This window comes from Mercenaria mercenaria, chromosome 12 (assembly GCF_021730395.1).
Source record: "Mercenaria mercenaria strain notata chromosome 12, MADL_Memer_1, whole genome shotgun sequence".
In the NCBI taxonomy this organism is placed as follows: domain Eukaryota; kingdom Metazoa; phylum Mollusca; class Bivalvia; order Venerida; family Veneridae; genus Mercenaria; species Mercenaria mercenaria.
Window position 1 is genome coordinate 2,071,983 of NC_069372.1, and position 24,588 is coordinate 2,096,570.

The 24,588-nt window shown below is 33.4% G+C and overlaps 2 protein-coding genes across 2 annotated transcripts in view; one reads left to right on the plus strand and one right to left on the minus strand.

Annotated features, from left to right (window-relative positions):
* The window catches only part of LOC123535320 (histamine H2 receptor-like), a 62,178-nt gene extending 37,677 nt beyond the window's left edge, over positions 1 to 24,501 (minus strand). Inside the window, exon 1 of the mRNA XM_045317933.2 lies at positions 24,182 to 24,501. The gene's annotated coding sequence lies outside the window, so the exon portion shown is untranslated. The remainder of the gene's footprint in view (positions 1 to 24,181) is intronic.
* LOC123535319 (protein MTO1 homolog, mitochondrial-like) overlaps positions 1 to 24,588 on the plus strand; it is a 152,323-nt gene that overhangs the window by 76,147 nt on the left and 51,588 nt on the right. The gene's annotated exons all lie outside the window — the stretch shown is intronic.

Below are 24,588 nucleotides of genomic sequence, written 5' to 3' on the forward strand. Positions count from 1 at the left end.
ATATAAGACAATACCATTGATATTATATCTGTCTATATATATAATTATTTATATTCTAAAGAATTCTGAAGGTTGTATCTTCTTAAATTTTTACCTTTACCCTGCTAAATTTCTAAAATGGACTGGACTGGTCTATCATTCATTTTTGGCAGTACCATTTATTATTCGAACCGATGTTCACTGAAAATTTACTGACTGATTAGCGAACAGTGCAGACCAAGCTTGGTATTGCGAAATAGAGCCGGAATTTACGAAAAAGAAATGTTATGGATTGGGTGGGTCAAATAGTCAAGTTCTTTATGTGTTTATACAGGCAAGCAATTTTTCATGTATAAATCAAACTGCAGAGTCTATTCAACTCTTCATTGAAGTCTGGATATCTGAATGCAACAAGTAAATGAGAATGCCTTGCTGTATTACACATGAATTCCTGGATCCAGTCTGGTATCCCATTATTTACTGTTTTATGAATTTTTTTTTATTTCTACTATGAGTAATGTAATATTTCTAGAAAATTCATGTCTTTTCAAGGAAACAGCATGTCTGATTAATGAAATCTGCAACTTCTTTATTAGGCTTTCAGGAAATAGTTCCAAATCTGCAATTGTTGTTGTTTGGCTCCGTTGATCTATGGCGTTTTTTCAGCGTTCATATCTGAGGAAAATGTCAGATTTTTTTTTGTGGTGTAGTTTAACATCTCACCAACACAATCATTTTTCCCGATGTTCAGTTTCATTTTAATATACAGTAGCTGATGTATAAAGATGAGCTTATGGATGAAAAATCAAGGTCAAAACCATCAAGAAAGTGAAAATGACTAAGTATTACATAATATTAACTATACATTTTAATAGATACCAGTATGTGTTTTTTTTTGTGACACTTGAAGAAAAATCTTTTAGGTACAGACATAATATAATATAATATAATATAATATGTCTGGCTAAGAGCCTAGCAAAGAGCTCTTTGGGATTGGACAGATCAAATAGTCACGGAGAACATACGCCCCGCCCGAGGATCGAACTCGCGACCCCGCGATCCGTAGACCAACGCTCTTATACAGGTGTCCCTGGAGATATACAGTCGTGTCCCTGGAGATATACAGGTGTCCCTGGAGATATACAGGTGTCCCTGGAGAATACAGGTGTCCCTGGAGATATACAGTCGTGTCCCTGGAGATATACAGGTGTCCCTGGAGATATACAGTTGTTTTTTATTTCTACTATGAGTAATGTAATATTTCTAGAAAATTCATGTCTTTTCAAGGAAACAGCATGTCTGATTAATGAAATCTGCAACTTCTTTATTAGGCTTTCAGGAAATAGTTCCAAATCTGCAATTGTTGTTGTTACACAATTATAAGTCAGAAGGCACCTTTCCAGCTATGGAAATCAGATTTTGATGGCGGAGGAATACCGCAGGTGCCCACCCAAGCATTATTTCAGGCATGAGTGGGTTCTTGGGTAGAAATTAACCTCCATGAGCCAGATGGACTACTTTTTGCACATGAAATATTCTACATTCCAAGCAAGGTTTCAAACCCATAACAGAGATGGGCAAGTGATTTTTAGGCAGTGACCTTAACCACATCTTTTGAAACAATCTGAATTCATCTCTGAATCTTTCAGATACATTTCTGAATCAGTACAAGTTCAGAAAAATTCAGAAATACAGTACAACCTCTCCAGAGTAGCCCTCTCTTAAACAAAATTTTTCTAAGCTGAAATATACTATCAAATTTACCTCTGCAGAACAACAACCTCTACATAACAGTCAATATTTGTATCTCCCAAAGGGTGTTGCTTTACAGAGGTTGCACTGTATTCAAAGCATTAACTCTCTGTTCAGAAAGATTCAGATTGTTCAGACATGGTTCAGTCTATGTTCAGACATGTTTCAAAAATATTCAGAAAAATAATTTCATATATGAATTATTCCTGTTATATTATGAATAGATTCTTATTCTAAATTGGGTATATTATCATTTTGATCTAATTTCCAGCTAACTAATTTTAGGCCCATAATTAGATTAAAATGACATCAAGCACAGTGTAAACTACTACACAGCCAGAGCACATACAACTGCCAGCATGCACGAGGCAATTCATTCTTCTGCATCCTTTAATCTTTTTCCTATATTCAGCCTTTCATCTCTTTACAGTCTGTAACTCCATACATGTAAAACATCCGTGTTAAACTGGTGTGCTATAACTGGCAATGCTTTCCATCTTAATTGTGCATCCATTCTATATGTTTTCACAGATTTTCAATGAAAACATTCTTGTTACTGGCTTTGCTTTCCCCTTTCAGCATTAATCCATTCTATATTGTTTTCACCGAGTTTCAAAGAAAATATTCTTGAAGAAATTGAAATACTTCCCGCGCCCAGTATGTAATATCCCCATAATACGAGAAAATGCATTCAAATTAAAATGTTGTTATAATCACTAATTTTTTGCCAAACAATTTGTTTCCACATTTATTCCTCTCCTGGTAAAGAGAAAAATTTGCCAACAGATTTACAGAAATGGAACACATTTGAAATTCAATAAAAGTGGAATGTTTTCATAAAAGACTCCAGACAAGTAAATAATTCCTGTATCTATTAATTGGATTAGCCAACTCATTGATGAACCCCTTACTTGTCAGTTTTGTGTTCAAAATAGGTATCATTGCAGTGCTTAAAAAGACAGCAGCAATGTTTGAAAACAGGGAAAACTTTCTTATTTCTGAACGAAACAGAAAATGTGTTGTTTTTTTAGTTAGATCATTCCCTGTAACGATGATCATTGTTTTGATTAATGGTTTTTTCGATGGGGAGAGAAAATTAATTTTTAAAAAATGAAAATTATGTGTGCATGGAAACAGAATTTTTGTCAGTGAGCGAAGATTTGAAGAAGAAGTTTTTGAGATGCCGTAAAAGCAAAGGAACATTTTTGAAAATTTCTTCATAGGGAAGACTTTAATATTTTGAGAGTCAAAACATCAACACCAGCATGCACCAGACAGAAGCTTTCTATGCATTCTCTTTAATCTTTTTCCAACTGCGTTTTATCTCTATCCAGCCTGAAAAGTATGTGATGAATTATCTTCAGACTTGTATAACATTCGTGTTAACTTGTGCAGTGTGCATTCTGTTCTATAACCCTTACCCTGCTAAATTTCTATAATGAACTTGTCCATCTTTCAATTTGCATAGTGCTTATAATTAACTGTTAAAAGGGGTGCTTACCAAAAAGATACTGACTGAATAGCGAACAGTGCAGATCTTGATCAGACTGTATAGATGTGCAGGCTGATCAAGATCTACACTAGTTGCAAAGGCAGAATCAATCGTGTCCAGCATGATAAGGGTTATAGTGTGTTCATATGATTCAGTACCCATATGTTTTATTCTCCTAATTCAAGGAAATACATTTAACCTTAAACACCCTGCGGACTGGTCCATCGTTCAATTTTGGCATCACCACTTATTATACAAAGGGGTGTTCACTGAAAATTTACTGGCTCAATAGCCAACAATGCAGACCATCCATGCAGGCTGATCTTGTCTGCACTGGTTGCAAAAGCAGAATCACTTGCTGCCAGTAGGCTAAAGGTTAATGTATAATGCTATTTTGCCATACATTTGTTTCCACATACATTTCTATCTAACAAGTAAAAAGTTGCCAGATTTTTTAGAAATTTTATTAGAACGAACATATTTGAAATTCAGGGAGAAGTGGATCCTTTCTTTCATAGAAGTTAATAATTGACAAATTACATGTATTTTAAACCTTATTTAAATGCCAGAAAATGAGTTAAGACTGTTATAATTTTCAGTCAAGTGTTTATTTCTTCCATTCATTTCTCTTTCAGCAATACCAAAATTTACAAAAATAAGAAGCCCGCCTGCTTAGCTCAGTAGGTAAGAGCGTCGGTCTATGGATCACGGGGTCGCGAGTTCGATTCTCGGGCGGGGCGTATGTTCTCTGTGACTATTTGATAAACAACATTGTGTCTGAAATCATTAGTCCTCCACCTCTGATACATGTGAGGAAGTTGGCAGTTACTTGCGGAGAACAGGTTTGTACTGGTACAGAATCCAGGAACAATGGTTAGGATAATTGCCCGCCGTTACATGATGAAATACTGTTGAAAAAGGGCGTTAAACCCAAAACAAAACAAACAAAACAAAAATAAGAACCTCATTTAACATTCAATGAAAAGCTCCTAAGAAGATTAAGTCTGCATCTTAAAAACACTGTGTATGTTTTTTGTTAATGAAAATGCATGAGGCAGTCTTAGGTCAACTGGATGATTTAACTACTTGCATTGATTATTGATTATAATCAAACTGATGGAGAAAAAAGTCAAGAAGTTCCACAGATCAGGCAATAGTTACTGTAAAATCATCTAGTTTCGTGGGCACAAAATTTCATGGTTTTGACCAAAAACAGAGCTGTTTTATAGAGATTTTAATTAAATGTAGATTTTAACTTTGGAACATAAAATACATAGGAGTTTTAGAGATTTTAATTAAATGTAGATTTTAACTTTGGAACATATAATACATAGAAATTTTACTTTCTTGCTTTGGTTAAATTCTGCGGACGTCTGGCTTAACCTCCGATTCCACAAAAATTAGTCCCCCCACAAATACAAATGATTTTACAGTATTGAATTTCATTTCCACTAAAACTTCACCAAAAGTACAAATTAAATTAATCTATGGCACTATCCATTTTGTTAAAGGAGCCAGGTAGTTGTTTATCTAGAAAATTGATTGATGAAGACAACATCAAGAATTACACTTCATTAAATATCTCTTGCAGTAATTGGCATGAAGTAGTTCTTAAATGTCAAGATTGTATCTTTCTTATTCCCACCACCACCACAGTCATAATTTAAATCTTAAAAACACTTTTTCAACTTTTTATCAATTCCTTAAAAATGTCTGTCTGAAATATTGTGTCGTCTATGAAATTGTGTCATATATCTGTGAATTGTGTCATATATCTATGAAGTTGTGTCATATATCTATGAATTGTGTTGTATATCTATGAAATTGTGTCATATATCCATGAATTGTGTCATATCTCTAGGAATTGTGTCTTATATCCATGAATTGTGTCTTATATCCATGAATTGTGTCATATATCTATGGAGATTAACGTCTTCAAGAAAGTTATCATTTTCACTAAACTGGTATTTTCCTGGTAAAAAGTTTCAGATCATGTCTATACGGCATCATTGAACTACCATAGAATAAAATATTACATGACTTAAAATCTTGTGTAATTGTAAAAACATTTAATCAGTTTTTAGATTTTGAGTTCTCTTTGTTCTTTGGAAAAGTGGCATGGGTACTTAGAATTAAACTTAAATGAAAAGAATCAGTATAACATCATTCAGTTTATTATCATAATATTACATGTTACGAAATGATGTTAAACATAGCCCTGCCAATACCCAGCAACCACATCGCCTTTTCGCAACATCAGTTTAGACTGTGTTTCTTTATAGTTTCTTTAGGTGCAATAAAAAATGAAAACCATAAACACAGTTTCTTGGTAATTTACGTATCATTTTATACCTTTTATAAATCATTTATTTGGTAATATTGTTTTATTTTTCTCAGAATGGGTAATAAAGAAAATCTTTTGTAATACCAAACTCAATAAACTGACAGGGAAGTAAAAGTTGAAATTTGTGTAAAGTTTAAAGATATCTCATGCACATCTTTCACTAAAACAGTTTATTTTTAGATGCGAACTTGAACCTCGAAAATCCTTATCCAATGAATTTAACTCTACTTTATAATAATTCCTTAGGACTACGGGCACATTTTTACACAATCTCGCCAGGCATACGTTCTTTTTTGACAACACAGAAAGTGACATCAGACAACCTTCAGGTTTTTCCGGAAGTAAAGAAAATGAAAAAAAAAAACAGGCAAATGGGGAATCAGTTTTCAGCAATTTCTAACGATATGAAAATACCTGGGCTTTAGCACGACATGTCAGCTTTTCATCTACGAAAAAATATTTGAACTCGGAACTTCGTCAAATCCTTCAAAAGGTCCTTTTTGATATTGTCTAAAAGTGTCAGTATATGCCTCGGATGTTAGATATTTCTGTATTTAAGAGCTGCAGACCTAGACATTTCAGAAATAGTTTCAAAATGAATTTCGTGTAATAAATGTTGATTCTACGGAAGCGTGAAAGGGCCATCAGATGCTAATACGTTTTATTACATTACAGGACTTGTGTGGAAAGGATGTGTCAAACATTTTTCTTGTTCCTTGATAAAACTACATAAACATTATTTTGTTCAAGAAATTGTCTGCTTCCATTCAGAAGAAACCATTCCTGTATGAACAGACTTCTGCAAATTTCTTATAATGTTCATGAATTTTTCATGACCAGTCATTGGTATTTGGTGTTCATTAACTCAGCATCTATTCCAGGCATCGGGAATTGAGCTGCATGATAAGGGTCTTATTTGCTTTTCATGAAGTTAATATTGACAATACTCAGTGCAGTCTGATCTTTTCGCCTTTACGCTTGTCAAAGAATGGTAGAAGATAACTGAATATATACATTCTGGGAAAATGTAGTTCAGTATCATATTATGAGTATATTGAATTTACTTTAATTTATAGTGCTGCATATTTTCTTGTATTATAGCTACATTCTTTAGAATTCTCTCATAGATGAATTGTTTTTGCTTCAGTCATCCTGCTTACTAAAAGATTAAGTATACGGGGTTGAACTTGAGTGATCTAACTAATAGTATGGGTATTGCATTATGGTACTCTCTCTGTTGTTTTGTAACTTAAACCATGTTGTCATGTTTGTTTGTTTGTTTCTTTTGCATTTAATGCCATTTTTCAACAGCATATTAAGTTATGTAATGCTGGGCAGTTAACCTAACTAATGTTCCTAGGTTCTGTACCAGTAGTGACTTATCTATTTCCACATGAACATGAGGTAGAGGAAAAAATGATCAGAGACAAAAAGTCTTGTATCAATTCGACACAGAGAACATATACATCGTTTGGGGATCAAACTTATGACTCCAGGGTCCATAGATCTGTGCTTTCCCTATTGAGCTGAATGGGTGGGGTATGCCATCAATGTAATGTAGTACGATACAGATTTCTCTATTTATTACTTGTAATTAGCTAAATTCTAACACAGAACTATAGACTTCTAACACTTATAAAATTGGACATTTTCATATACCTTAATTAAATATTGTAATTAGAAATTATATTTCTTATCCTCTTTGCATGGTTATATGTATTCTCATAATGCTTGTTTCTGTTAAAACACGCTTACGCTAAAATGATGTCAATGTTTTTGTTGCGACCAAGAAAGAGAGCTACTTTATTTTATCTACTGTTTTAGATTAAGGGCATATTAGAATTAAAATAAGGTATAGCAAAATCGTGTTTTACCTAAATTAATACACTCAAAATCGGTTATACATCGCCAAAATAATTCACTCATGCACGCCCTCATGAAATTATTCTGCGGATGTAATTAACCTCTTTCCGTGTATTAATAACGCAAAAACACGGTTTTTCTATACATTATTTCTTAAATATAAAGCTTTGTTACTGAAAAAAGAACTAAATATATTACAGTTTTTAAAGTTAAAAAAAAATCAGGGTCCTGTCTTATTTTGAATCCATTCTGTAAGTTAAGAGAAATCAAGGTTCCGTCTTATCTATGATCTACTCCCTAAGTTAAGAAAAATCAGGGTCCCGTCTTATTTGTGATCTACCTTATAGATGGGTAAATATGGTAAAATTTAGAAAGTTAGCAATGTAATAAAAGACTAGATTAAAGCTATAAATCTTGTTTCAAATTGATATAAATGGCTGTAAAACAAAAGTTTCCCAGAAATAATGCCAAGCAATGTGAAAATATCTTGAGATTTTCCTGATACAATGTCTGTTTTAGCCTGAATGAAGGAGAAAAGGCACAAAAGGTTTAACAAAATTACACTGTCTTTTAAGTTTGTATTAGAAAAGTGGGAGGCCTGAATTTCTAATATTTTTAGAGCAGAGTATTAAAACAGTAAGATATCTAATGATGAGAATTGGAAAGTGTTTATTGCAAGCAGCATGAGGCCTAAAAGAGCTTATGTAAGAACAATTCAGTCAAAATACATCACTAGGTGGCTTAAAACGCTTAAAACATATTGTTTTCAGGAGAGAGAAGAATTTTTTTGAAAGTCATTTTACTGAAGATAGAGGAATGTTTTTTAAAGTCTTGATTTCTTGAAATCCTTCTTTCTCTTGTTGTTTTTTCGCCTCAAGAAAGTGACAACTTCCTTTAACATGTTGCAGAAGTAGCATATCATAGTATGTTCTGTCCTTATGCCAAAGCTGTCAAGCAATGGTATAATTTTTACCATTAACTGTGAGTCTAACAGTTTTTGACAAAATATCGTTAAGAGTACTTCCAGAAAGAGTGTCAATTCTTAAATGCCAAAATTGGTATAGACAGCAAGATTTCTTTAATAGAGGACATTTATTGAAACATCTGTCCAAAAGCTACTTCAGACACTGCTGATTGTACCAGCTACTTATTGACAAAATCAGAGCTCTGGTGTAAATCCCATTAGCATAACAGCTGTTTAAATATTTGTTATATTGTTTGGCTGGAAGTTACTCTGACACAGTTTAGGACAGACTGAAATTTTTCAGCTTTAAGTATGAATTGGAAGAATTGTTTAAACCATGGTGTGGGATTATAGAATCACCGAACTTTGGAAGCCACTGGATAGCATACTTTGAAGATTTTAGAAGGCTCAAGGGGATTGCAGAAATTTTCAAGGGGGCTTTGCTGTTCCCAATTTTGATGGGGATTTCATAGTACTATGGGGACTGCTGTTTCCGAGGGGGATTTGCTGTTCTGAAAGCCAAAGGGGATTTGTTGTTCCAGATGGGGATTTGCTGTTCCAAAAGCCAAGAGGGATTTGCTGTTCCAAATGGGGATTTGCTGTTCCAAAGGCTAAGGGGGCTTTGCTGTTCCAGATGGGGATTTGCTGTTCCAAATGCCAAGGGGGCTTTGCAGTTCCAAATGGGGATTTGCTGTTCCAAAGGCTAAGGGGGCTTTGCTGTTCCAGATGGGGATTTGCTGTTCCAAATGCCAAGGTGGGTTTGCTGTTCCAAAGGCTAAGGGGAATTTGCTGTTCCAGATGGGGAATTTCCTGTTCCAAATGCCAAGGTGGGTTTGCTGTTCCAAAGGCTAAGGGGGATTTGCTGTTCCAGATGGGGATTTGCTGTTCCAAATGCCAAGGGGGATTTGCTGTTCCAGATGGGGATTTGCTGTTCCAAATGCTAAGGGGGATTTGCTGTTCCAAAGACTAAAAGGGATTTGCTGTTCTAGATGGGGGTTTGCTGTTCCAAATGCTAGGGGGAATTGACTGTTCCAAATGGGGATTTGCTGTTCCAAAAGCTAAGGGGGATTTGCTGTTCCAAATGGGGATTTGCTGTTTGAAATGGGGATTTGCTTTTCTTAAAGCCAAGGGGGATTTGCTGTTCCAAAAGCTAAGGGGAATTTGCTGTTTGAAATGGGGATTTGCTGTTCCAAAGGCCAAGGGGGATTTGCTGTTCCAAATGGGGATTTGCTGTTCCAAAGGCCAAGGGGGATTTGCTGTTCCAAATGGGGATTTGCTGTTCCATTGATTAAAGGGTAAGGGGGCTTTTCTGTTTAAAAATGGGGATTTGGTGTTCAAAAGGCTAAGGGGGATTTGCTCTTCACCTTTTCTTAAGGGATATTATATCCAGTAGTTTCCTCACTTGCAAGAAATCTGTACCCCAAAGCGTGATTTGGAACCAAAATTGATGAGGGGAAGATGATTTAAAGTCACTTTTAGCTTTTTGGCTCATTTGAGGCTATGGGTGTTTTTCAGAACTGTTGATTATATGTTCATCTGTCTGTTTTTCTCAAGTGCCACACAAGTAAACTCTGTTAAACTTTTTCTGACAATTCCTTGAATATGATCAATGTTTCTTGTTAAAGCTTTGATAAAAAAATAAATAAAAAAAGCTTTGATCAAATACAGTTTTCTTCAAAAGCATATTGAACATGAAAGTTGTTGCCATGAGAAATTTTAATTTTGTTAACAGTTGGCAAAATGTATCTCTCAACACTTCCATTACCACAAGGAAATGTGCCATTTTATACTGTGCATCTTTTGATACATTTACAGTGTCTGGAAATTCAATTAGACATGTTGATATATGTTGTTATACCATGGCTGCTTGGGGAATGGCAAAACTAATTCCCCTATAATACTGATAAGGCAGTCTCTTAATCATTGCTGTTTTCTATGGTTTCAGAAAACATGCCATTTGCATTTAAAAAATGTCGCTTTTCTTTAAGTGTAAAGCAGAAAAGTACTTGGTTATGAAAATTTAATACGTAAAAATTTAACTATTGATTAAATTGCTTTATATATCTGTAATTTGTCCTTTATATATCTGTAATTTGTCCTTTTTCCCTTTATATATCTGTAATTTTTCCTATATATATATATATATATATATATATATATCTCTCTCTCTCTCTCTCTCTCTCTGTGGTTTTTCCTTTATGTATCTGTAATTTTTGTCCTTTATGTATCTGTAATTTTTCCTTCAAATATCTGTAATTTGACCTTGAAATATAATGAACATGACTTTAATATGTCTTTAACATGGCTTTGAAATATCTGTAACTTGTCATTGAAACATCTGTGAAAATTCATTGAAATTATCTGCAAGATTACCTTGAACTGTATATACTTATTTAAAAACAAACGTTTGTGACATATGCTTTAAATATTCTGCAAGATATCATTGAAATATCATGTTATGATTCATTTGAAAAGGAAATGATGACTGCAGTATTGCTAAAACATGGCTACTATAGATAATGTGCCCTGAAATATCTACATAATGCATAGAGAATGGTTACGCAATATCTATATAGTATATCTCAAAAACAGTACAGATTGTCCCTACATTATCTGCAGAGAATGCTTCTAAAACATCTGCAGAGAATGTTTCTAAAATATAGGAGAGAATGTCCCTAAAACATATAGAGAGAATGTTCCTAAAACATATGCTGAGAATGTCCCTAAAACATATACAGAGAATGTCCCTAAAACATATACAGAGAATGTTCCTAAAACATATACAGAGAATGTCCCTAAAACATATACAGAGAATGTTCCTAAAACATATACAGAGAATGTCCCTAAAACATATACAGAGAATGTTCCTAAAACATATAGAGAGAATGTTCCTAAAACATATGCTGAGAATGTCCCTAAAACATATACAGAGAATGTCCCTAAAACATATACAGAGAATGTCCCTAAAACATATAGAGAGAATGTTCCTAAAACATATGCTGAGAATGTCCCTAAAACATATACAGAGAATGTCCCTAAAACATTACAGAGAATGTCCCTAAACATATAGAGAATGTTCCTAAAACATATGCTGAGAATGTCCTAAAACATATACAGAGAATGTCCCTAAAACATATACAGAGAATGTTCCTAAAACATATACAGAGAATGTCCCTAAAACATATACAGAGAATGTTCCTAAATAATCTGCGGAGAATGTTCCTAAAACCTTTGAAATGAACGTTTCTAAATCATAAAGAGAGAATGTTCCTAAATCATATACAGAGAATGTTCCTAAACTATCTGCAGATAATGTTCCTAAAACATATGAAATGAATGTTTCTAAAACATAAAGAGAGAATGTTCCTAAATCATCTGCAGAGAATGTTTTCTAAACCATATACAGAGAATGTTCCTAAAACATAAACAGATAATGTTCCTAAAACATATACTGAGAATGTTCCTAAAACATATACAGAGAATGTTCCTAAAACATATACAGAGAATGTTCCTAAAACATATACAAAGAATGTTCCTAAAACACATGCAGAGAATGTCCCTAAATCATATACAGAGAATGTCCCTAAAACATAAACAGAGAATGTCCCTAAAACATCTGCAGGGAATGTCCTTAAATCATGTCCAGAGAAATTTCTATAACATCTGCAGAGAATGTCCCTAAAACATTTCAGAGAATGCTCCTAAATCACCTGCAAAGAATGTCCCTAAGTCATCTGTAGAGAATGTCCCTAAATCATCTGCAGATAATGTCCCTAAATCTTCTGCAGAAAATATCCCTGAATCTTCTGCAGAGAATGTCCATAAAACATCTGCAGAGAATGTCCCTAAATTATCTGCAGATTATGAATCAAAGGCTTATCTTCATAAACTCTACTCAGAAATTTCACTTAATTATAATAAATTATTGTTAATAGCTGATAGAAAAATTTATCGCAAGAATATCTTAATAATTATACACATGACGCATGTACATTATTCCAGGGTTGATCCCAATACTGTACGTATTCCAGGGTTGATCTCAATACTGTTATTACTCTTGTCTTTATTCAATATGAGGTACGATAATTTTCTTTTCATCGCTCAATACAGTCAAACTTCTTTACTTAAACTCGGATAATTCGTACACCACCGTTTGCTCAAATTTATTGTCAGGTCCTGGTAAAATATCTATATAGTGTTTATTTTTCCATGGTTTGAATCACTGATAACGCATTCAAATTTTGCTTGTCTGGTCGAGTTCTAGCGAACAAAGTTTGACTGTATGTTTATTATACATTTTCGGGATTTTCTTTTGCATAAATTGTTGACATACCAGGTTTTCACTGGATTGTCTGACATTGCAATCACAAATAATTATCTTTCGCAAATGATTCCAGCAGAGGAAGACAATACCAAAACATAGACTCGGAATTTTGCCCACAATTAATATGCCTGTGTTCAAAAGAATGACGTCAGATTTATCAATCTATCGAGCTGTCAGTCGTGCATCGTTTCCCTGAACAACTTTTCTTCAGTTTTTTGTTCTTATGCTTTATTTTCTTTACTTTTCTTTCATTTTTTGCTCATTCATTTTGGTTTCCAATATTAAAAACCGCATTTGCGGTATGTTATTACTCTGGATTTTGCAGGTAACGACTTGTTAGGTTCACGGCCGATTCAAACACCTACGCTTCCAAATGGAATGTGATCATAGATATTTAAAGGCTTGTATAGATTTATATTTGAAAATGAACTGGGTTTTATAGTCTGTGTGACATATTAATGGACCTCTTTCAAATTGATGATCCTGCAAATACTGCCCAGGAGGAGCAAAATGAAAATTTTAACAAAATGATGTAAAATGCCAAAATAAAAAAATTCTAATATATTCTTGCCCAGGCTCTTTCTAAGCAGCAAAGACTGGCTGAAATTCATCACCACTTTACATGAAGCTTCACAATCAAGAAGAGTGCATACCAGTTCGGATTTTTAGTGCAGAGTTGTTGCCCTTTGATGGTAATATTCAAATAAAATTTGTATCGACTAAAGCTTCAATACATTTGGTGGGATTTCAATGAAACTCCATAGGAATAATCAGTAAGAAGCCTTTTTGCACATTATATTACAGGTTATACAGGTTTTACAATGGAATGATTTTTCAGTGTCAGCTGTGGTCTTTTCAGACGTTTAGACATGAATTCTACGTAGAGTCTGCCCTGACATTTTTGTCATGGCTATTTTTTAGAAACAAATCATTGGCTAGAATTCAACAGAACTTCCAAGAAGCTTCACTACCAATATTAGATGTGCATATTGAATATAGTTTTTGTCTACATTATTTCTCCTGTACTTTGGTAGGATTTGAATGAAACTTCATAGAAATAACAGTATAAAGCTTGACTACATTATTGGGGTTTTTGGTGGAATAATTTTTCACTAAGGGCCCTTTAATTTTTAGATATAAGGTCTACATAAAAGATTATTGTCCGGTCTTCATCTCCAAAACTGCCTGCGGAGTTTCGATGTTATTTCAAGGTAAACCTCACTACCATTACATGGGATGTGTATATTACCATCTTGTTCTAGCTTGATGAGTTGTGGCCCTTAGATTTTGCTAAATAATATACTGTTGAAGTTCAGTATCTCGAATTCCAACAGATTGAGCGTTTACTTCGAGATGATCGAAATTTGACTAAAATTGATATTTTGTGCACATGTTTTCGAAATGGGACTTAAAAAATGTCTTCGAGATAGTCGGAATTTTGAGAGAAGCAAGTTAGAAATATCGAGTTTCAACTGTTATAATTATATTGTAGCCCCATTTATGTTTTGCTTGTTCAGAGTGTAGCTCAACATGCAGTTCATATAAACCATAGTTAATGGAAGTGCAAGAGCACAAAAATTATATTTTTATCACAAGTTCTTGCAGAATTAAATCCCAATTTTCATTTTTGAAGTGTTACCTACATTGCACATTATGCATATGGAGCACCGTTGGGCGGCATTGATCTACTTGTTTCCCTCTGAAAACTGGTGCACTTCAATGCTTGACAAGATATTTATGTCTGTAAGCAGTTAAAGATGATATTTTTATTTATTTACATAAATCTCGTGCAGTATGTGAACTTCCGTTGCAGCTGTCAGTGAGAAAGATGTGAGCGAGTGATGCCAGCGTGTACAGAGTATCGTAACAAGTGATTCAGCTGAAACTTTTTCCCATAATATTTTTTAATGAGATAAGATTTTCTGACTCTTAAGTGCAGTAAGTAATATTTTGAGAAGAAAATTGGAATTTTATTCCTTGCCAATGTTCGATTCATTGCGAGTAGAATGGATCCAAGCCAAAACATGCATTTGTTGCAATATGCATAAAATACTCTTGAGTAAGTGCACCTGTTGAATTTAAGAAATAATTTATAGCAAAAGAGTGTTTTAACACTATTTATGCATGATGGGCAGTTATATGTCGGGCACAGCCCTCGTGAAATTATTTGTACGACGTATTACCGCCCGAGTGTATAAATAGTGTTAAAACACTTTTTTGCTATAAATTATTTCGATTCTAATATGCCCTTTATCTAAAACAGTAGATAAAATATAGAAGCGCTCTTTCTTTGTCGCAACAAAAACTTTGACGTCTCAGCACGTTAACGTGACGTCATTCTAGAATAAGAGTGTTTTAACAGAGACAAGCATATTAGAATAAGAATTCTAATATACTTGTTTCTGTTAAAACTCGCTTACACTTAAAGAGAATTCCTATAGTTTTTTTCCTTTCATAGAATTTTTTTAAATTCACATATATGATAGGAAAATATGTGCTGAAAACAATGAACAAATAAAAACAATAGGTCACCAGGCTTGTTTTTGTGAAAAATTGTTTTGAACACACCCACTGTTGCTGAAACTGACAGCGATTTTTCAACATTTTCATAATTTTCTGCTTTTTTATAAATACCAACCAAAATATACATCCAGGCAGCACAATACCGTTTTTTCTTCTTACAGATTTTATTATATACTTATTTGATATCATAGTCATATTTGTAATACTCTATCCTTACAATAATGGATACAAATGAAAAACAATATTGTTTCATATTTACTTTTGTGAACTTTTTTCGATGAAAAATACCCATAGTGAAGAATTTTTTTTTTAATTTTGAAAAAACTCTTTCATAGAATTTTTTCTTTTTCTCCTTGTATATAGATAATTGTATTGTGAGGATAAAAATGGCTAGAAATGTATGGGTCACCAGGCTAAATTTTATGTTAAGACCGCTAGAATACAACACCTGTTCGGACGGAAATGGCGCGAACCTGGCCAAATTGATTACATGTATGTCTGCTAAAAGTTAAAAAAAAGTTTTAAAAATTCTTAATTCTTTCTATAATTGAATACTAAATAATCTGAAAGGTGATATTGTCTTATCAGTACTAAGTCAATTATCTTACATTATATGAACAACACTGTCTTTGTACTAAAATGCGATGTGAAAACACAACCACAGAAATAGCAAAATACCTGTCAGGCATGATACTTGTCAATACAACATAAACTAGTATCAACATTTGATTACTGATATAACTTATCAAAAATGTTATTTCATTCAAAATTCCTCATATTTAAGATTGTCTGTAACATGTTTCAACAAATGTTGACTTCAGTCCAGTTTTCCATAGAAAGTGTCGGCTGCGCAGAAAGATGCGCATAAAAAACTATAGGAATTCCCTTTAAGGTGGAGTGCGACCTTTAAATTTTTTTTAGATAGATCTATGAAAAATTAACAGAAGAAAATCCAGTTTTCCGTTTGGCTCTTATTTAAGCCACGTTTGTTTGGTGCGCTGTCAAACTTGGCCACTAACGGCACTTTTTGGGCGTCATTTCTTGGCGTCATTTTCATTGTTTCTGTACAGGTTTCAGCATATCCCTGTTTTAGCTGGAAGCGGACGCGAATGAAATTTATATATTTTTAAAAGATTTAAAATTTCCTTTCCTGTGATATAAATTTCGCGAATGATTTATGACGTACCTTAAGATTATGACGCATTAAAGGGTCAGACTTATATAAAACGTAACGTAGAGTTTAGCTGGAAAATTGTCCGTTTTTCGAGAATAACATTTTTTCGTGTCGAGGAATTTTGTTTAAATTTCAATCATAAATGCGCAAATATATTTACTTGCGTTTGATTAACAAAAAATTGTATGTCACCGAATTCGTTTTTTCAGTACCACCAATTTTGTTTCCCCACCCCCGAGCTGAAATGCGACGTTATTTGGTGGTATTTTTAAACTGGAATAAATCAGAAATATCCTCAATTTTCTACCGTTAATTTTTCATAGATCTATCTAAAAAAATTTTAAAGGTCGCACTCCACCTTAAATGACGTCATGTTAACGTGCGATGACGTCAATATCTTTGTTGTGGCCATGAAAGAGCGTTACTATGTTTTTACTTCTGTTTTAGATAAAGGGCATGTTAGAATCGAAATAATGTATAGAAAAATTGTGTTTCACTTAAATTAATTCACTCAAAATCGGTTATATGCCGAAATTATTCCACAGATGTATAATCTCTTTTTGTGTATTAATAATGTTAAAACATGGTTTTTCTTAAGTAATGTATAGTAGAACCATATTTTAATTTATTTAAACACAACAAAGATGTTATATAATTCATGAGGGAATACTCCAAGTATATTAGTCTGTGTAGCCTATTACCAATTAGAAGTGTTTAAATATTATTAAAACACGGTTCTGCTATGTGTTATTTTGCTCAGCTGAGACCAGGATTAAATGGAAAAATATGGACCAGAAAACTTTTAAGTGTGTTAGAATGACAATTGGACTTTTATTAAAGGTTTAATGATGTTACTGAGTACATAGGACATGGCATAATATAGTGAAGTTTCAATCATGGCAAGAAAACTTCATTTTCTCTTATTGTAATCATGTTGTGAATACAAATGAACCAATCTCATACATTGCCGAATGATTAAGGATTATTTCAGACCTTATTTCCTCTGTATCAGGTCACTTGTACTCTCTTAAATTCTGATTAGAGAGAGAGAGAGAGAGAGAGAGAAATTTGACGAATCCTGAAACTGGTGGCTTTCCTGTCAGTTGCATGCAGTTCAGTTTCTAAGAATGGTCCAATGTTTACAGTTATGGATGAATATTATTGCATCATTATTATTGTCAATTTACAATCCAACACAGTCTTGTCGAAACATATTTCACTTTTAAATTAATAAACTTCTTCAGTTTACAATTTATGAAATACACATTGATATATGAAATACGGAAATGATGTCGTCGCGCCAAATGGACGTCGACATTTAGACGCCACAAATGGCTCAAATGTGCATCATTAATAATACATGTTGTATGTTCAGATTATTGCATCATTAGGGCACTACATCAACAAAATAGCATAAACTCATATGAACCACATGATGGATCTTTATCAGATTTCATCTGTAGCATCTCTGTAAGGTCCTGTCTCAGTTTTGTCCAAATGGGGACACTTGGCCCATTGTAGGGGCCACTTGATGGATCTTTATCAGATTTGGTCTGTAGCATCTCTGTAAGGGCCTCTCTCAGTTTTGTCCAAATGGGGACACTTGGCCCATTGTAGGGGCCGCTTGATGGATCTTTATCAAACTTTATAGCATCTCTGTAGGGCTCTGTTTCAATTTTATTCAAATAAGGCACTTGGCCCCTTTAGAGTTAATTTTTTTTTAAAAATGACTTCTTCTCATGAACCACTTGATGGATCTTCATCAAACTTAATATGTATCATCTCTGTAAGGGCCTCTCTCAGTTTTGTCCAAATGGGGACACTTGGCCCATTGTAGGGGCCGTTTGATGGATGGATCTTTATGAAACTTTGTCTGTAGCATCTCTGTAAGGCTCTGTCCCAATTTTTTTTCAAATAAGGCACTTGGCCCCTTGAGAGTTAAAATGTTTTTAAAAAATGACTTCTCATGAACCACTTGATGGATCTTCATCAAACTTGGTATGTAGTATGTAAAGTCCTCCCATTTGGTGGGGGGGGGGACTTGACCTGGTTTATGTTTTTGCATGTTAAAAATAGATATTATCATTTATGATTCAGTGTGACATACATATAATCAAGGTCTTATAGTCCAGGTTATGTGAACAAGTTAGGACTACTGATGGCCCTCTTGTATTGAAACCTATGTGATTTACATAATTCACTTTTGGGGAAATATTTGAATGTTTGTTTTAAAATTCTCACAATTCTACATTCCTGCGATAAAGATTTAATCTCTTAATCCAAACTAAATTGTTTATATAGGTTTATATCACATTAATACCATTTTACCATAACACTGATTCTCAGTTAATTTCCATTTAATATTGCTTAAAAATTATTTCTTAATTTATTGTTAAATTAATTCCTAATTTATTGCTTAAATTAATTCCTTATTTATTGCTTAAAGAACACCACCTACATTAACTTTATTTTAAGAACAAAAGTAAAACAGTCCTATGATGCACTGTGTGATAGACCATTTGCAAAATAACCCAACGAAATTACTCATTTAAGACTATTACTCATTTTATGAATACATGTATTACTCATTTTATGAATATTACATATTTTACAAAATATACTAATGTTATGAATATTATTCTTAAATGATTATCTATTTTATGACCTATTATTCTTCTCAGGAATATATGTCATTTTATGAATTATACTCATTTATTTAATGTTTTTCGGTGGTTTATCGAAATATAACGGTGAATTATATCCTGATAAACTCACTGGCCACTCAGTGAAAATTATCAAATCTGATACCCGGATTAACGTCAAAAAGTTTACCGAGCGTACTGAAAGCCGGAAACAATATGACGATGACGTCGTTAAAATGACGTCATCTTTGCGATGCTTCCTGATAAAATTTCCCGCAAATTTCGACATTTTATTGAAATAAACACAACAAAGTAGAGTTTTAGATATAAAATAAACAGAAAAATTGTTGGTATCGATGTAATATCACGGTAATTTCACTTGTGAACACCAAAAGTTGTTATTTTCACGAGTGGCACAGCCACTCGTGAAAATATCACTTTTGATGCCCACTCGGTGAAATTATAACATGATATTACACCGAAACCAACAATTATCCTCTATTTTATGAATATTACCCTTTTTCGTGAATGTTACAGTAACTCTTTTTGAATATTCCTCTTTTATAGATAGTACACATTTTACGAATAAACTCATTTTATGAAAAATAATCATTTTATAAATACAGATGTATTTTAGGAATATTAATCCTTATATGAATGTTTCTCTTTTTAAGAGTAATACTCATTTTATGAATATACTTATTTAATGAGTATCGATTAGGGGGCCTCTGTGGCCGAGTGGTTAAGGTGGCTGACTTCAAATCACTTGCCCCTCATCGATGTGGGTTCGAGCCTCACTCGGGGCGTTGAATTCTTCATGTGAGGAAGCCATCCAGCTGGCTCACGGAAGGCCGGTGGTTCTACCCAGGTGCCCGCTCGTGATGAAATAATGCACGGAGGGGCACCTGGGGTCTTCCTCCACCATTAAAGCTGGAAAGTCTCCATATGACCTATCATGTGTCGGTGCGACGTTAAATCCAAAGAGAGGAGTATCGATTACTCCAGTCTCAGTCATTTTATGAAATGGATGGTTGCCATTGGTGTTTGCCCAGTAGGACTGCCACTGGTTGAAAATTTTGTGAACAAGTATCAACAGTTTCAAAAATCCGGGTAAAGGGAGCCTCCACCACAAAAAGTAAAATGGGCCATAAATCATAGATTTTCAAAATCACTGAAAAACTGATGAACCAGCTTCAGTAAAAAAGAAATACCAAGTCTTAATGATACCCACAGGCAGATATAAGCCCCTGACTGGCCAGTATCAGTTTCATCAGGTAGACTGTCCACAGTACTGCATCAGTAGGAGTGGTTTTATACCTAGACAACTCTCTTTTATTGTATAAATATTTGATTGACAGATGTGTCTGCCCTGTTTCTCATGTGAAATCAAGTTTGATGTTTTCCGATGATTTTATTACAGTATTGTTACCTTTAAGCAAAAACACTGGTATCTATTTCTTCTGTTATATGTTGTAACAAGAGTTACGTTACAATAGTTACGACACAATATTTACGTTACCATACTGTCAGTGGTAATATTCATCTGTTGATTTGTCTATAACAAAATTTAGCCAGCAGCTTCCAATTATATGACAACTGCAAATATTATTTTAGAATGCACTTCATTCTCTGCTTCGTTTAAGACACAGAAATTACAAAACAGTTTGTAGTCTATATCACAAGGTGTAGAAAATTACTGCTGCACCAGAAAAGTGATGCTTCATCTGTATTGTCTACTAACACCTGTCTGCTTTAATAAACTTCAAGGTAAAGTGGCTTTTTGACTGAAAAATTACATGTGATGTGCATGTTACAGACCTGTTAACAGTTTACACTTAAAAAAAGTACTTTCTGGTCAGTGAAAATGAAAAGTTTACTTTTCACTGAAGTAGTTTCTGGACAGTCAAAAGCTAGAAAATTATTTACTCTTATCCAAAGTAAAAAGGAAATGTCTACACTTAACAGCAGGGTCCATATTATTTTGAAAGAAAATTCAAACAACACCAAATCATGAAAACAGTTGTTTTGCATGAAAGTTGGACAGGATAATAGAACATGTATATTACTCTTGGAAACAGTTTAGACTAGCCACTAGTCTGATAATAATATATTTCTACATTTTTCCTTTTTTGACGAATTTAATTTCATAGAGACAAAAGCCAGTCTGTTTTAGAGATTTTCACAGAGGAATTATGTTGAAGTTATCATATAGACTGGCTCAGTTCACTATATTTAATCATAAAAAGTCTAGGAGCTAGTCTAGAGACAATTGTCAGTTTACTGATATTTGCTTTGAATTCCAGAAAAGGACTACATAAGTTACTAATTAAAGCCACACTTGTGGACAGTTCAGTGCCTTTTAAAACTCACCGTTCTCAAAGAACTGTCACATATCTTTGTTTTGATGCATATGCAATAATGTTCCACATAACTAATGCTAATTCAAAAACATGTATTGATACTGTCAGTATAATCATGAAGTTTAAATACAGAAAATAATTTATGAAGTGTTCATGGCAAAGAAGTGAACTGCAAATGAGACAATGGATTCAGAACAATTCTTCATGAAGATTAATTAATGCAAAGTTCAAGAACTGTTCATGCAAACAACCCATGCTTGATGTCATGCATTTTTATGCATTTTTGTAGTTCATGAATAATTCATGAAGCTATATTCCATGAGTTGTTGATGAAATTGTCTCATTTGCAATTTGCAGTGTTCACTTCTTCCACATGAAGACTTCATGAAGTCCCTTGCAAAACTTCATGAATATTTCATGAAGTTTGAGTATACATTTGACAGGGGTAGGGTGTTTTGTAGTTTTCAGCAATAGACATTCATTTTAAAGGGGAACAACTTCTTGAGAAACCTTATGGGACAGTACAGTAAAACATATATTGGACAGGAAGATTGTTGGTAAAAATGTTTGTTTTACCAAATACTTCTGTAATTTGGTGATGATATTGCAAAACCGTAACTAAAGTTGAAAAAAGTTGTTAATACTTAATCCAAGTAAGTTAGTAAAAAGGAAAATGTTTACATTTAAACTAAAATAGTTACTGGTCAATAAAAGCAGAAAAAAATATATGTTTAACCCACATAGTTTCTGGTTGTTTACTCTGAACCAAAGTATTTCTGTTAAAATGGGCAAAGTGATGCTGATCCAATATGTAATTACATTCATTAATTGGAAAGTAATAAATAATTAAGTAAGAGAGCTTACTCATTTATCATCATTAGTTGAGTAAGATGTCAAACTAGTAAAAATAGATGTGTGGTGGTAAATAGGTAGTGATAGGATGGAGGGGGAGTGCATTGATTAGGTGTTTAGCGGTACTGTTTATAAGAGTATATACGGTACTTCATTTATATCAACTGTTTTTATGTTTCTGTTTCTAATATAATGCATTTTCTATAGACTTAAGACTATTGTTTTGATAATTAGCCCAAAGAGCAAATATGGATTGAAGTGTGCATTGGAAAGATGAAACTTCATTACAAACTGAAGCTTTTAAAATGCAAATTTGCTCTGATAGCAGTTGAACAGATCCATTCAAACCCTCTGTTTGTTCTGATAATGATCTGAACTATCTAAATCAGGGTTTTAGGAAAAAAATCTTTAATCTAAATAATATCTAATAGCATATTTGCATAAGATTTTTTTATACCGTTGACTCATTTGTTTTCGTGAGCATGAAATTTTGTGGTGTATATCAAAATGGCAGTTTCACTGAGATGGGAGTTTGTGGATATTAAGGTTTGAAGATAAAATATGTGTTCAGTAGGATTTGATTTCATGAATTGACGCAGCCACAAATTCTTTGAAAATTAGTCCCCCAAAAATACTAATGATTTTACAGTAATGCATTATGGTAGTTTTGCAATATTTGTTACACTGCCATGTTGTGAGTCCATTAATTACATAGAATAAAACCTTGGTCTAGCATACGAAAATATATAATATGTCACATAATAAAAACCTTGGCTCAGCATACGAAAACACATATGTCGCAAAATAAGTCCTTGGTTCAGCATACAAAAACATATAACATCGTCACAATATAAATCGCTGAGGAAAATTAGATATCAGAACAAAAACATTTGCACACGGAACGTTTCCAAATAATGTCATAAAATCAGCTCTTTTATTTAATGTTTGTGTTCACTTTAATCACTTTAATCATCAATAAATGAGCCGTGCTCTGAGAAAACCAACATAGTGGGTTTGCGACCAGCATGGATCCAGACCAGCCTGCGCATCTGCGCAGTCTGGTCAGGATCCATGCTGTTTGCTATCAGTTTCTCTAATTGCAATAGACTTTGAAAGAGGATCCATGTTGGTCGCAAACCCACTATGTTGGTTTTCTCGTGGTGCGGCTCAGATGTCTCTGTCTCAAAACATGTGGATCGGCATAATGGCAGAAAATAGGTAAATTTTCAATTGTCACAGAGAAATTTAATGTCATTAAAATCTACAATGTCATTGTACCACACAAAATGTCATCAAAATTGTGATTTTCTCAGAGACTGTACCTTTTTCAATCTTCCAGTCAAATATTCTAATTCTTTGAAAACAGAAAATTTTGATACGAACATGCAGAAGTACAGTAATAAAAACATTCCAGTTACCATTGTATCGAATAAGTTACCATTTTATCGAATAAAATAAACTAAAATTGGTGTCTTATCCAGAGGTACCATTCCTGACATGCTTAGGAGTATTTTTTTTTAAATAAATAATTTTTTTTTTGAAATTTGAAATACATTTGATCCTATACATAAAGAAATGCTTAGAAGAACCAGAAAGTTTAGCGACCTTACTGGAATGTGTTCTTTATTGATAAGTCAAAAAACACTGCAACTGTTTAAGTTAGAAAATGTTGTATGTGATTTTTTTTTAAACATAACACTGATGGTACAATAGTTTTTGAAACTATCATTTTATACATTTATTTAATTCATCACGAAAAAGCCAGTATCCGGGAGATTATTTTTAAATTCTTGAAAATTTTCCCATGAGCATTTTAAATAGCAATATTTGCTATTCGTTAATTGCAAATTGATAAGGAAGAAGGAATTATTGAAAAAGAAAAATGTAAATAATATAAAGATAAAATACTTACTTGTTAATTATCTAATTTTCTTTAACTCCCTTCATGTTTGTAATAAATTTGGAATAAATCAGTTTAGAGAGCAGTGTATTCCTACAGTTTGAAAGAGTTCAGAGACTATTTTATTCCTCTTCTGTATCAAGGAGTAGAGAATATTTTCTCCTGCACACACTGCCTATCTGAATGTCTTGGCAATTGCTGTATAGCACACCAATAGCAAAGTCTATGAAACAGCTTGTCAGAATTGTAAGTACACGAATACTGCAATGATACTAGCTTGGTTGGCGAGAATCACTCCTGTTTTCACAGGTAGTATGAACACTGGTAACAGCTGATACAGGCCGGTGCCTAACTGCAACAATTAATTCCAATTTTCTATTTTTCTCATGAAGGTCTCACATAGGCATGAATTTAGTGCG